This window comes from Diospyros lotus, chromosome 14, assembly GCF_014633365.1.
Source record: "Diospyros lotus cultivar Yz01 chromosome 14, ASM1463336v1, whole genome shotgun sequence".
Lineage (NCBI taxonomy): Eukaryota > Viridiplantae > Streptophyta > Magnoliopsida > Ericales > Ebenaceae > Diospyros > Diospyros lotus.
The window spans coordinates 28696215-28709861 of NC_068351.1; the positions used below are offsets into that span (position 1 = coordinate 28696215).

The following is a 13647-nucleotide window of genomic DNA, read 5'->3' on the forward strand; positions in this document are numbered from 1 at the left end:
TTTCCCTTCGCCGCTAGCTTCGCCACAAGACTTTGCCTTCGCCGCTGGGTTTACCGCAAGGATTTGACCCTGTTGATGCTCAAAAAATGGGTTAGAAGGCTCGCGGGAATCTTCCCCCGCGAAGGCCCTCCGATGCCAAAGTCAGTCTCAGATCCCAATAACTATTCACGAAAATCGTAAAAGTGTATTCAAAGTGACAAGATTTACCGAACTTGGAGGAGGTCCCCATCAATGTCTTGTAGCTGGGTATTTATAGGGCACGGTTCTCAAGGGTGTCTGGAGCCGACACGTGGCGATTACTAAATGGAGACAATTTCAACGAATGAGGATCAACACGAACTTGCCGCGGGGCAACTTGTGACAGGGTGCCGCGGGGCTAGCCCTCGCGGCCAGCCAACAAGCGCCGCAAGGCTAGTAGCCTTGCGGCCAGCTTATGTGGGGCCGCAAGGCTGGCAGCCTTGCGGTCAGCCATTAAGCGGCTGCAAGGCTAGTAGCCTTGCCGCCAGCTTATGTGGGGTTGTAAGGCTGAGCCTTGCGGCCAGCCCCCTGTGGGGCCGCAAGGCATCAGCCTTGCGACCAGCCAATGAGCGGCCGCAAGGCTGAGCCTTGCGGCTAGCATTTGTGGGGAGACTTGCGGCCATCCTTCCCCTTTTGCTTTTATTTTTATTCATTTTTCACCCCCCTTTTTTCCATGGCCCCACAATTGCCCCCTACTATTCTGTTTTGTCTTTAGACAAAATTGAAGAGTAAAAAATATTAGTCAAGGAGTCGGGTCTAGCACCTTGCCTTAACCAAGTGCTCCAGAATGCCCAAAAGATCTCATTTCGACCAGGGGCTAGAGTACCAAATTATCTCTAGGCAACCGTGCCCTTGATAGATGGACTCCACTATAGAATTCTTGCCGGGTGTCCGAGCTTGCCGAGAGGTCTAGGTGCCGGATCAGCTAAGGAGTCGGGTCTAGCTCGGGAGCATAGCACCGGACTCAGTCAATGGATCCCGACGAGCCTATGGGCACAGTCTCTTGAGCATCCATTTATCCTATGATGGATTATAGCACTCTGGTTATTATGTTCTCCATGTCTGTCTTTCGGGGTTAGCCTATCTCAGGGAATCTGGGTTTGGCCAGTGCTCCAGCACGGGATTTCTACCAGACATCTGAGTTTTCCTAGAGATCTAGGCACCGGATCAACCAAGGAGTCGGGTCTAGCCAAAAAGGCATAACATCGAACTCAAACGAGGGATCCGAGTGAGTCTGCAAGCATAGGCATCGGATGTTCTGGTAATCTTGGGCCGATTCGTGGTCAAAGGCACCAGATTGCGACTGGATGACTCAACTCCGATAAGCGAGGTCATGGCAGAGTTGTCATAGGGTTGTTGTCTTTTCATGCCTTCCTTGGGCCAGTCTATCTCAGGGAATCTAGGTTTGTCCAGTTGCCCGGCGCGGGATTCCTACCAGGCATCTGAGTTTGCCGAGAGACCTAGGCGCCAGATCAACCAAGAAATTTGGTCTAGCCAAAAAGGCATAGCACTGAACTCAAACGAGGGATCCGGGTGAGTCTGCGAGCATAGGCATCGGATCCTCTAGTGATCCCGGGCCAGCTCGTGGTCATCGGCACCAGATTGCCACTAGGCGACTTGACCTTCGGGAGCAGTCTTACGCTGGAGCTATCAGGTGATCACTTCACTTCTTTTCCGCCTTCCAAGGGCCAGTCTACCTCAGGGAATCTGGGTTTGGCCAGTGGTCTAGCACGGGATTCCTACTAAACATCCGAGTTTGTCGGGAGACCTAAGCACCAGATCAACCAAGGAGTCGGGCCTAGCCCAAAAGGCATAGCACCGAACTCAAACGAGGGATCCGGGTGAGTCTGCGGGCATAGGCGTCGGATGTTCTGGTAATCCCAGGCCACTCCGTGGTCATCGGCACTAGATTGCAGCTAGGCGACTTGACCTATTGGAAGCGAGCTGTGCTTGAGCCGCCATACCTGCAAGACACATACAAATATTCTGGGCTCTTGCAAATTTTACGTGGTTCGGCTTATAGTTTTGCCTACTCCACGGGAATACATGGGATATATTCTTTTATTTATCGAGGGATGTTATTACAATGGAAAATTTAAAGACAATTCCGGCTTCTAACCGGGTCGAGTAACGCTTCTGATGACAAGCTTGACTCTACGTCTCGTTCTTCATCCCTTCCCCTGGGGCTAAAGCCAGGAAGTACCTCTCGAGGTGCACGGTGTTCCAAGCTTTTCCTATCGCCTTACTTTGTGGTGTCGGTAGTGTGCACCTGGTGGGGCCTACCATATTCTGGATTTTGTAAGGTCCTTCGCATTTCAGGCTGGGCTTCCCTTCCTCTTTTATTACCTTCCCCTACGTCCAAAATTTCCATTTGGGTGACAAACTATTTCGCTCGGCCAAACAACTCAGTCACTGAATTTGGCTCGAAGAAGGCTAAGGATCTTCTAAGCGGGGTGTAGGTAGTTCCGTTTAGAAGGGCTGACACTGTTAACCCGACTGGGAGATCCCTTACTTCCTGCATCGTGGCTCTGAATCGCTCGATGTATTGCTTCAGGGATTCATTCGGCTTTTGCTGTAAGCTCATTAGATATATTGCATTCTTCTTCTTCGGGAGATAGACGGAGAATGCATTTAAGAATTCTTTCTTCAGCTGTTCGAATGATTGTATATGCCCTGCTGGTAATTCGGTGAACCACTGTTGAGCTTGTCTTATAAGGGAGAGTGGGAAAGCCCTGCACCTCGTGACCTCATTCCATCCATGTAGCACGGCTATTGCGATAAAATGTTGTAAATGCTTCTCGGGGTCTTCCCTTCCTGAGTATATCGAAAGGTGCGGCAGTTCAAACCCTGGTTGCACTGGTCGCCTTTGGAGTTCTTCAGATAGAGGGAACCCTTTCGAGGGAGTTACCTTTGGTATCATCATTACTTGCTTCTGCTCTAGCACCTCTTTAATGAGGCGTTTAATGTCGGACACGCTGACTGTTTCCTGCTTCCTTTCATTTTGGCAAAGAGACGGGTCATAAGGCACTCCCGAGTAAGTGTTTTCTGCTGTCTCTCCACACATAGGAGCTTTTTTCACCCTCCTATTATTTTTCCTTCTCGAGTCCGTTACTTCCGGGACTTGACTATTTAGCCCTGGAGTTCTGATTCCTGTCCCCTGCCGAGGGGCTCTTAAAGGGTTATCCTAGGATCTCCTATGTTCCATCCTTGTATCAATTTGTCCCATGTGGGGAATGTGAATGTCCGGCCTTAGTTCACGTAACAAAGTAATGACTTCTATAGTCTTCTCATATTCTCCTCATTGGACGTTTTGAGTTCATCATTCTGATTCTTCAGCTCCTCAAAATTCTTCCGCAATAGTTCATAATCTGAGAGTAAGACCGTGGGTGGAGCTATTCTTGAAGTCCCCACGAGGTTTCCATTGGGAGTTGAAGATTGTCCAAATGAGTGTGGTTCCTGACTAGCGGGCACTGCACGGGGGACTTGTTCCTCTCGCCCTGTCGCGTATCTCCTCAATCCAGCTATGTGTGCTTCTCCTTGCTCTGAATGCTCCATGCCCCCCAGTCCAATGGTATGGTCGCATTCGAGCACAGAAAAGTTCCCGTAAAGTTCTGGTACTATAGAGTGCACCTGGTGGGAGCTTTTCGTGGCTCCCGTCCTGGTACGAGCGCTCCTCCAAGTGGGGTCAGGCGGGCTCGTCCAACTGGCTGATCTTGTCCCTCTCGGCATTTTGTGTTAAAATTGGCTTTTTGTTGCCTTTCCCATAGACGGCGCCAAATTGTTGTTGTCAAAATACAACAATTAAAATTTGTGATGTGGGGTCTACTCGAGCTTGGTGTCAAGTGAAGTTGGGTTGCCGTAAGAGATGTCGCTTCAAGGGAAATTGTTGCTAGGGTGCTCACCGCAAGGCTTCGCCACTAACTTTCGCCACTAGCTTCGCCGCAAGGTTCGCCGCAAGCTTCGCCGCTAGCTTCGCCACAAGCTTTGCCACAAGGCTTCACCACTAGCTTCGCCACTAGCTTTGCCACAAGCTTCGCCACAAGCTTCGCTGCTAGCTTCGCCACAAGCTTCGCCGCTAGCTTCGCCACAAGGTCTTGCCACTAGCTTTGCTACTAGTTTCGCCACAAGGTCTTACCACTAGTTTCGCCACTAGCTTCGCCACAAGCTTCGCTGCTAGCTTCGCCACAAGGTCTTGCCACTAGCTTCGCCATAAGGTCTTGCCACTAGCTTTGTCGCTAGCTTCGCCACAAGGTTCGCCGTAAGACTTTCCCTTCGCCGCTAGCTTCACCGCAAGACTTTGCTGCAAGACTTTGCCTTCGCCACTAGCTTCGCCGCAAGACTTTACCTTCGCCGCTAGGTTTGCGGCAAGGATTTGACCCTGTTGATGCTCAAAAAATGGGTTAAAATGGTCGCGGGAATCTTCCCCGCGAAGGCCCTCCGATGCCAAAGTCAGTCTCGAATCTCAATGACTATTTACGAAAATCGTAAAAGTGTATTCAAAGTGACAAGATTTACCAAACTTGGAGGAGGTCCCCATCAATGTCCTGTAGCTGGGTATTTATAGGGCACGGTTCTCAAGGGTGTCTGGAGCCGACACGTGGCGATTACTAAATGGAGACAATTTCAACGAATAAGGAGGATCAACACGAACCTGCCGTGGGGCAACTTGTGACAAGGTGCCGCGGGGCTAGCCCTCGCGGCCAGCCAACAAATGGCCTCAAGGCCCAAGCAAGGCGGAGCCTTACGGCCAGCTTATGTGGGGCCGCAAGGCTAAGCCTTACAGCCAGCCAATGAGCGGCCGCAAGGCTGGCAGCCTTGCGGCCAGCCATTAAGCGGCTGCAAGGCTAGCAGCCTTGCGACCAGCATTTGTGGGGAGACTTGCGACCATCCTTCCCCTTTTGCTTTTATTTTTATTCATTTTCACCCCTCCCCCTTTTTTTCCATGGCCCCACAGAAAAGAATGGTGAGTGATGAGAAAAGGCTTCATTGTTTTTGTTAAAACCTTTTTTTATGGCACCTTAATTGATTCATCAACTATAGTAGCATGAGATATGATGGAGTTTTTTGTACCCTCTCTTTCTTGATCTTTCAATACTTTTTCCTTAGTAACACTAGAAAACTCTAGTTTGTTAATCTCCTCTACCTCTTTTGACCTAGACAAAAAATGGTACTCCTCATTTGAAGAAAAGCTACTATCATCTAAGAAAAGAATAATCATATTCCCTATCAATCTTATATTAATAACCTCATTAATCTTGCATGAGGAATTTTTTATCCTTCCTCATCAGTTTTTTATGACGTAATTAATAACACAATCTCATCTATAGTTGGTTCTTTTTATCCTTCTTCAACCTTCACATCATTATTATCATCATCTATTCCCTTTATAAATGTGTGTAATAGCATTTCAACAGTCTATATATGGACTGAAAGAACGCACTAACACTTAGTGGTATAAGCAAGAACGAAAGCCAATTTTCAAAAACCAAAATAAACATAGTGGAATTAGATGGGTTCTTGCTAGACATGGGTGAATACAGCCATATGCATATAATAAAAAAAACATCAAGAAAAACAAAATGATAACTGTTACCTCTTCCGATGATGTTGTTATTGATTTCCCCTCCTGTCGAACTCTTCGTCCCATTCTCAAAGCTCCTGAACCACCATCTACTGCTTTAAATTTGCAATTTGGCTGACTAGGCCACCCTTATAAGTGTAAGGGACCAAGTCAGTCCACGCCTAAGCATCCACTAGAATCCTTCGCTAGACCATTGTGATAAACGAGTCTGCACGAAGGTGATGCAAGGTTGGGCTTGGGTTCTCAACCCAAACGAAAACCATCTTATGGTTGTGGGATCAAAGAGGAGGAAGAAGATGAAACAAGAGAAGAGCATAAGAAGAATAAGGAGAAAAAAATGAAGAAGAAGAAGAACTACACAAGAAGCTAAATTTTAGAGAAGTCTCTCACGAGGTTGACGCTGATGGCCATCTCATGGCTGAAGCCTCTCAATAGCACCATGAGGAAAAATTCGGGTGATAGTAAAAGGGCCTGACCATCGTGATTTTAATTTTCCTGGAAACAATCTCAAACGAGAATTATATAATAACACCATTGGACCAATTTGAAAATCACGCTTTACTATATGCTTATCATGCCATTGCTTAGTTCTCTCCTTATAAATCCTAGCATTCTCATAAGCATTCAATCTAAACTCATCCATCTCATTTAGTTACAACAATCTTTTTTTACCGCAAGCATTCATATCAAAATTCAAGAATTTAATAGCCCAATATGCTTTATGCTCTAATTCCACTGGCAAGTGACATGTTTTTCCATAAACTAGTTGATAAGGGGACATACCAATAGGTGTTTTAAATGTGGTCCTATATGCCCATAATGCATTATCCAATTTATGAGACCAATCTTTTCTAGAGGTATTTACTGTTTTCTCCAATATGCTCTTAATTTCTCTGTTAGAAATCTCTACCTGGCCACTAGTTTGAGGATGGTACGGTGTAGCAACCTTGTGGGTAACCCCATATTTGGCTAGTAAGGAATCTAGTAAGTGATTACATAAATGTTTACCTCCATCACTTATAATTGCCCTAGGAACTCCAAAACGAAAGAAGATATTCTTCTTAAAATACTTAATCACACTTTTAGAATCATTTGAAGGAAGTGCAATTGCTTCTACCCATTTAGAAACATAATCAATAGCAACAAGAATGTATTGGTTTTTAAATGGTGAATGAAAAGGTCCCATAAAGTCAATACCCCAAACATCAAATAACTCAACTTCTAAAATGTTAATTAAAGGCATTTCATTCCTATGAGACACATTACCTGTTCTTTGGCACCTATCACATGAATGAACAAATGCATATGCATCTTTAAATACGGTGGGCCAATAAAAACCACTTTGAAACACCTTAGCCGCAGTTTTGGAGGGTCCAAAGTGACTTCTTGTTTCTAAAGAATGACAATGAGTAGGCACACTAACAACCTCATCTTCATTCACACATCTTCTAATAAGTTGATCAGAGCAATATTTAAACAAGTATGGATCATCCCAAAAATAATTTTTCATTTCAGAAAAGAATTTCTTCTTCTGTTGATAAGTTAGATCATGAGGAACAATACCACTTGCTAAGTAATTCACATAATCAGCATACCAGGGCGATAATGAAATCAGAAGTGCATACAATTGTTGATCAGGGAAGGATTCGTTGATGGGTAGGCTTTCCTCTTCATTAGCGTTCTCCCTTTCAAGTCTTGATAAATGGTCAACTACCAAATTTTCATCTCATTTTTTATCTTTAATTTCCAAGTCAAATTCCTACAATAATAAAATCCATCTAATCAACCTTGGTTTTGGCATCTTTCTTTGCTAACAAATATTTAATTGCAAAATGATCAATGTATACTATTGTTTTAGCTCCTATAAGATATGATCTAAATTTATCAAAAGCGAAAACAATAGCTAAAAGCTCTTTTTCAGCGGTGGCATAATTCAATTGCACATCATTTAAGGTCCTGCTAGCATAATATATGACATGCAATTTCTTGTCTTTTCTTTGCCCCAATACGGCTCCAACTGCATAATCACTAGCATCGCAAATCAATTCAAAAGGAAAAGTCCAATCAGGTGAAGTCATGATAGGCGCTGAAGTCAATTCTTCCTTTATCCTGTTAAAAGCAAATAAGCACTCGTTAGTAAATTCAAATGGTATATCTTTAATCAACAAATTACAAAGAGGCTTAGTGATTTTAGAGAAATCTCTTATAAATCTTCTGTAGAACCCTGCATGTCCCAAGAAACTTCTCACTCCTTTAATTGTGGTAGGAGGTGGTAATTTTTCCATTGCTTCAACTTTTGCTCTATCCACCTCAATTCCTCTTTCGAAAACCTTATGACCCAACACAATCCCTTCCTGCACCATAAAATGACACTTTTCCCAATTTAACACTAAATTAGTGTCTTCACATCGCTGCAAAACTCAGGAGAGATTAGCCAAACAATTATCAAAAGAAACACCAAAGACTGAAAAATCATCCATAAAGACTTCAATAAAATTTCCAATCATATCATGGAAAATTGCCATCATACACCGCTAAAAAGTAGCAGGTGCATTACACAAACCAAATGGCATTCTCCTAAAAGCAAAAGTGCCATATGGACATGTAAAAGTAGTCTTTTCTTGGTCTTCAGGTGCAATAGGAATTTGTGTATAACCAGAATATCTATCTAAGAAGCAATAAAATTTATTTCCAGCAAGTTTTTCAAGCATTTGATCAATAAAAGGCAAAGGAAAGTGATCTTTTCTAGTGGCGTTATTTAATTTTCTATAATCAATGCAAACACGCCACCCTGTGACTGTCCTAGTAGGAATCAATTCATTATTTTCTTTTTTAGCCACAGTCATACCTCTCTTCTTCGGCACTACTTGAATCGGACTCACCCAATTGGTTTCAGAAACAGGATAGACAATTCCAGCATCAATCCATTTAATAATTTCAACCCAAACAACTTCTTGCATGTTTGGATTTAATCTTCTTTGATGTTCAATAGATGGCTTAAAATTATTTTCCATTAAGATCTTATGCATGCAAAATGAAGGACTAATACCTTTGATATCCACAATGGACCACCCTAAAGCTCTAATATGCTTTCTTAATACATTCAAAAGTTCCTCTTCCTTTTCTTTTCTCAAATGTGTAGAAATAATAATAGGAAGAGTAGAAGACTTACCTAGGAATACATACCTCAAATGTGATGGTAACGGTTTTAATTCAAGCTTAGGAGGTACCTCAATAGAAGGTCGAAATTCTTTCCTTTGCTGCTCAAAAGCCTTATTTTCATCTTCATTGAATCGATCAGTTCTATTGGGCTTTATAATAGAGTTTTGTGCATGTTCTAGTTCCTGCATGTCACCACTTTCAATAGTTAGTAGTTCTTCATCTAATGGCTCATGCAAACTATCAACATATCCATCCACACAATAATCAAGAACATCAATTCTTAAACAAGAGTCATCATCATTCAATCCTTTAGAAGCCTGAAAAACATTAAAATTCACCTCTTCAGACCCTATTCTCAAAGTTAACTTACCTTGTTCAAGATCAATTAACGCTCTACCTATTGCAAGGAATGGTCTTCCTAAAATTAATGGTATTTCCCTATCCTCTTCTATTTCAAGCACAATAAAATCCACAAGAAAAATAAAATTTTCAACTTTAACAAGGACATCTTCTATCATTCCTATGGGATGTTTAATGGACCTGTCAACAAGTTGCAAAGAAATAGAAGTATGTTTAATTTCACCAAGGCCTAGCTTTTTAAACAAAGAATATGGCATCAAATTTATGCTAGCACCTAGATCACAAAAAGCTTTATTAAATTCACAATTTCCAATAATGCATGGTATAGTAAAACTCCTTGGATCTTTCAATTTCTAAGGCATCTTATTTTGAATAATGGCGTTGCACTCCTTAGTAAGCATCACTGTTTCATTCTCATCTAGTCGCCTTTTCTTTGATAGAATTTCCTTCAAGAACATTGCATAACTTGGCATTTGAGCTAATGCATCTGCAAAAGGAATGTTAATATGTAATTTCTTAAACACATCAAGAAATTTGAGAAAATTCTTATCTTCATTTTGCTTTTGCAATCTCTAAGGGAAGGGCACATATTTCTTCATATTTTCAACCTGTCTTGCATCTTCCTCTTCTTTTCTTCCTGCACTGTTTTCCATTTCAATATCCACTTTGTAGTTTCAGTCAACTGCTGATCTTCAAATTTTAACTTTTCTGATTCAGTTTCATTTCGATCACAATCGTTGATGGCCCAATCGACTGTTTCTGGAAAATTCTGTCCATCTTCTTCTGGTTCAGCTTTTTCTTCTTCATCTTGCCCCACTTGCTTTCCACTCCTCAACTTTATTTCTTTACACTGCTCTTTTGGATTATTTTCTATTGTGCTTGGTAGCCTTCCTTGAGCTCTATTGTTCACCATATTGGCTATTTGGCCAATTTGCATTGGCTAAAGTCATATATAGCCCCCTCACCTTTTTTTCATTTAACCACTTAGCACCCTCCACTTAAAAACGGACCTATTAGGTCCCTTAACTTTTAATTTAGAGCCTCTTAAACACTTCAGTGGAGGAATCTATCTGCGTGTAATACACGCACTCATATTTCTATCAGACAAACTAAGTAAAAATCTCTTTCCCTAAAAAGAACTCTTGCGTCGCTGTTACTCTCGCCCATGCCATTGATATCGTGCTTAACTTAGCCTACTCCACTTCTTTTAACTCCCCACTAGAGAGTTGGCCCACTAGCCTAGTGCATCGAGGACGAGCAACAAAGACGACGATTTCTTCATGGGTAGGAAGAGGGCGACAGAAGCAAGTAAGGCGGTTGGGCCATCAGTTGAAGATGTCTTGAAGGCGTTCAGGATTAAGCCATCGGACAGTATACCGATGGGGTCTCGAGCGTTTGGTAAGGATATAGAACCTCAGGAGGCTCTGCTTCATCAAGCGGAGAAGTTGAAGGAGAAGGAGATGAAGCAAAGGAGGACAATAGGCTCTGTAAGGGAGTCCAAGAGTGCTTTTCAACAAGACGAAGACGGGTCCAAGACACTAAGATCTAAGGCGAAGGGTAAGGAAGCTGGTTCACGGCCCTCTGTTTTCGTCAAAAACTCAGCTCGAGGGATTGACAGTAAAATCGAGGACTTTCTAGCGCATATCATGGATGATTCCTTAAACCCGACCATCATCTCGAGCATGACAAGGGAGAAAATGAGCAAAGATGACAATTTGGTGGCTTCGGATAACAGTTTGGTGGAGTCAGATACGCGAGATGTAGAGCTAGAAACAAGGGGTGCAGAATTCCCTCTTTTCTCAACTATTGAGGCCCAAGACAAGAGCTTACAAGATAAGGGGATTAGCATTCGTGAGTCCCATGATCAAGTGGCACCTGGTTTAAATGGCAATCCAGTGGAGGGGATCTCGGTTTGTGCGGCAAAAACAGGGAAGAAGAAAATAGGGTCCTTGAATTTTTGTGGTAGAATGGGCGACCCAGCTACTATGGTGATGACCCAAGAGCATGCTTCAGTTCAGGTCCCTGAGGCGCATCTCTGGTCCTCAAATCCACTCCAATTAATGGGTGTATGTCAAGGGGATGTTGAAAAGAAGCTGCTGTTGGATGTTGTTACAGGCGATGAAAAACAGAAAATGGGGCTTCTGGAAGGAGAGGAGGCATGGATTGATTTTTTCTTAATAATCTAATATGAATAAGTAGATCTTCACGTTTATAATATAAAATTATATTAAAGTTTCTTATCATATAATTTTACACTTGACTTGAAAGGATATAACACTTACATTTTTTAAATATTGACATTCTAAAAAATTAAAATTACAGTAAATAGTAAGAAAATAATAAGTAAAAAAGAAAATTACAGCAAATAGCAAGAATATAAACTATTAGCTCCCATTTCTCTCATTCACATGCTTCTCAGTGATGTTTACTTCATGCACCTGTTGACTAGACTGTGAGGGGGTTGATAGATTTTAAATTATAAGTTAAGTGTTGAAGAGACTCTAAATTAAAAGTTGAGGGACCTAATAGGTCCCTTTTTAAGTTGAAGGGGCTAAGTGGTTAAATGAGAAAAGGTGAGGGGGCTACGTATGACTTTAGCCATTTGCATTTCTAGATTTCTGATGGTAGCTTGTTGATTTTGAAACATAGTGTCTGTTGGCCGGCTGTCGAACCACTCCAGAATTAGAGATCTATGTATCTCTTCTCTAGTTTGCAGCAAGTGCACCCTAGGTCATCTTCTCACAAGGAGCCTCACCTTCTTCTACCAACAAGGAGAACCAATACAAATAACAGTTTGTTTAGGGGGGGGTTGTTTTGACAAAAAATTAATTGTCAAAACAGAAAGACAATGATGGATGAAAAATCAGTAAAAGATATGCAACCGGCTATGTATTTGTCTCCTATGTGAAATCTTCCTCGTCCAACCTATATACCTCGGCTTGCTAGATGTTTTGATATCCGGATAACAAACTCAAAGCATCCCCAACAACCGTCCAAGGATTAGAATGATTGGAACAACAAAATGAATACAGAAATCTCTTGTAAACAAAATGCAGCCATTCACTCTCTATTCAACCTATCCGGACCTATGCAAGAACAACCGTTCAAGCACATAATATTCATTTCCTAGATGTTATACCAACCGGCTATAACATTCTGCTCTCTTAAGCATTTAACAGAAAATGAAACCATGCAAATTCACACAAACCTACCATGAACTCCATGCATTCACAAATCTGCCCAAACTAAACCAAATAGAAATGAATAAGAAACAAACAACAAACCAGATTCTTGTAGCTCATCCGGGACTCAAATTCCACATGGATTCAAGACACACAACCGGTTACAAATGCTCTAGCATATCATTACAGCAAGGAAAACAAAATGGAACAAAAGATGTAGAAAACAGAAAAATGCTACAACAACAAAAACGGGCAGAATCCTCTCTATTTTCTCCTCTCTCTCTATCTCCTCCTCTTCTGGAAATTAATGCTAAGAGGCCTTAAATACATGGCTAAGAAAGGAAAGGCTAGGGAGGCTAGGGTTGGGCCTAGCCCAACAGAAAACAAGTGAGCCCAAAACAGCACAATGAGTAGCCCAAGTCTGCTCCTTGAAAGTAGGCCCAAGCTCCTTTAGTTGAGCCACTTCTCTAGCCCATCCAATATTCCCTAAAGCCTGGATCCATAGAGTAGAGGTAAGATAGAAAATAGTGTAAGGACAATTTGAAGCATAATAAAATAGAAACAATGAAATATCAACAAAAATTACTTCAAATGGCCTAATAAGAATGAGGTGAAATGCCAAAATATGGTATAAATATGCATGCTATCATCTGTCCTAACCATATAATCTGAAGTCATCTTAGCCATGGTAGCCACTAAATCTTCCAATGAAGGCTTCTTTTTCTGCTGTTGGAATCCTATTGGAGGCTTCAACACATTCTGATTATTGGACCATGAAAAATTGGGGTGATTCCTCCATCCTGGATTATAAGTATTTGCATTGGGATTGAATTGTCTTCCTCCTTGATTAACCACATAGTTGACTTGCTCTGATGGTTAAGGTATAAAAGATATCCCGGCTTGACACTCATGGATAACATGAGGACCTGCGCAAATCTCACATACCTGCACACAAGATTGAATAGAGTTAATATTCAACTGATCGATTTTCTTAAAAAGATTATCTACCTTTGCATTCAATGTTGTCATCGCATCAATCTCATGTACTCCAACTATTCTTCTTAGCATAGATCTTTCAGATGACCATTGATAGTTGTTGTTGGCCATCTCTTCAATAAGGTCATAAGCTTCATCAATCTCTTTTCCCATTGAAGTTTCTCTTGCAGCTTCATCAATAATAATCCTGGTATTATGATTTAAACCATTATAAAATGTTTGAACCACTAACCAATTTGGAAGCCCATGATGAGGACATCTTCTTAACAACTCTTTAAACCGCTTCCATGCTTCATATAAATTCTCTATGTCTGCTTGCATGAAATTGGTTATATCATTCCTCATCTT

The 13647-nt window shown here is 41.9% G+C and overlaps 1 non-coding gene across 1 annotated transcript; it reads left to right on the forward strand.

The window, feature by feature from the left end:
• Positions 1–13540: 13540 nt before the first annotated feature.
• Positions 13541–13647, forward strand: LOC127791265 (small nucleolar RNA R71). The gene has a single exon (XR_008020905.1). It is a non-coding gene; the product is annotated as a small nucleolar RNA R71 (small nucleolar RNA).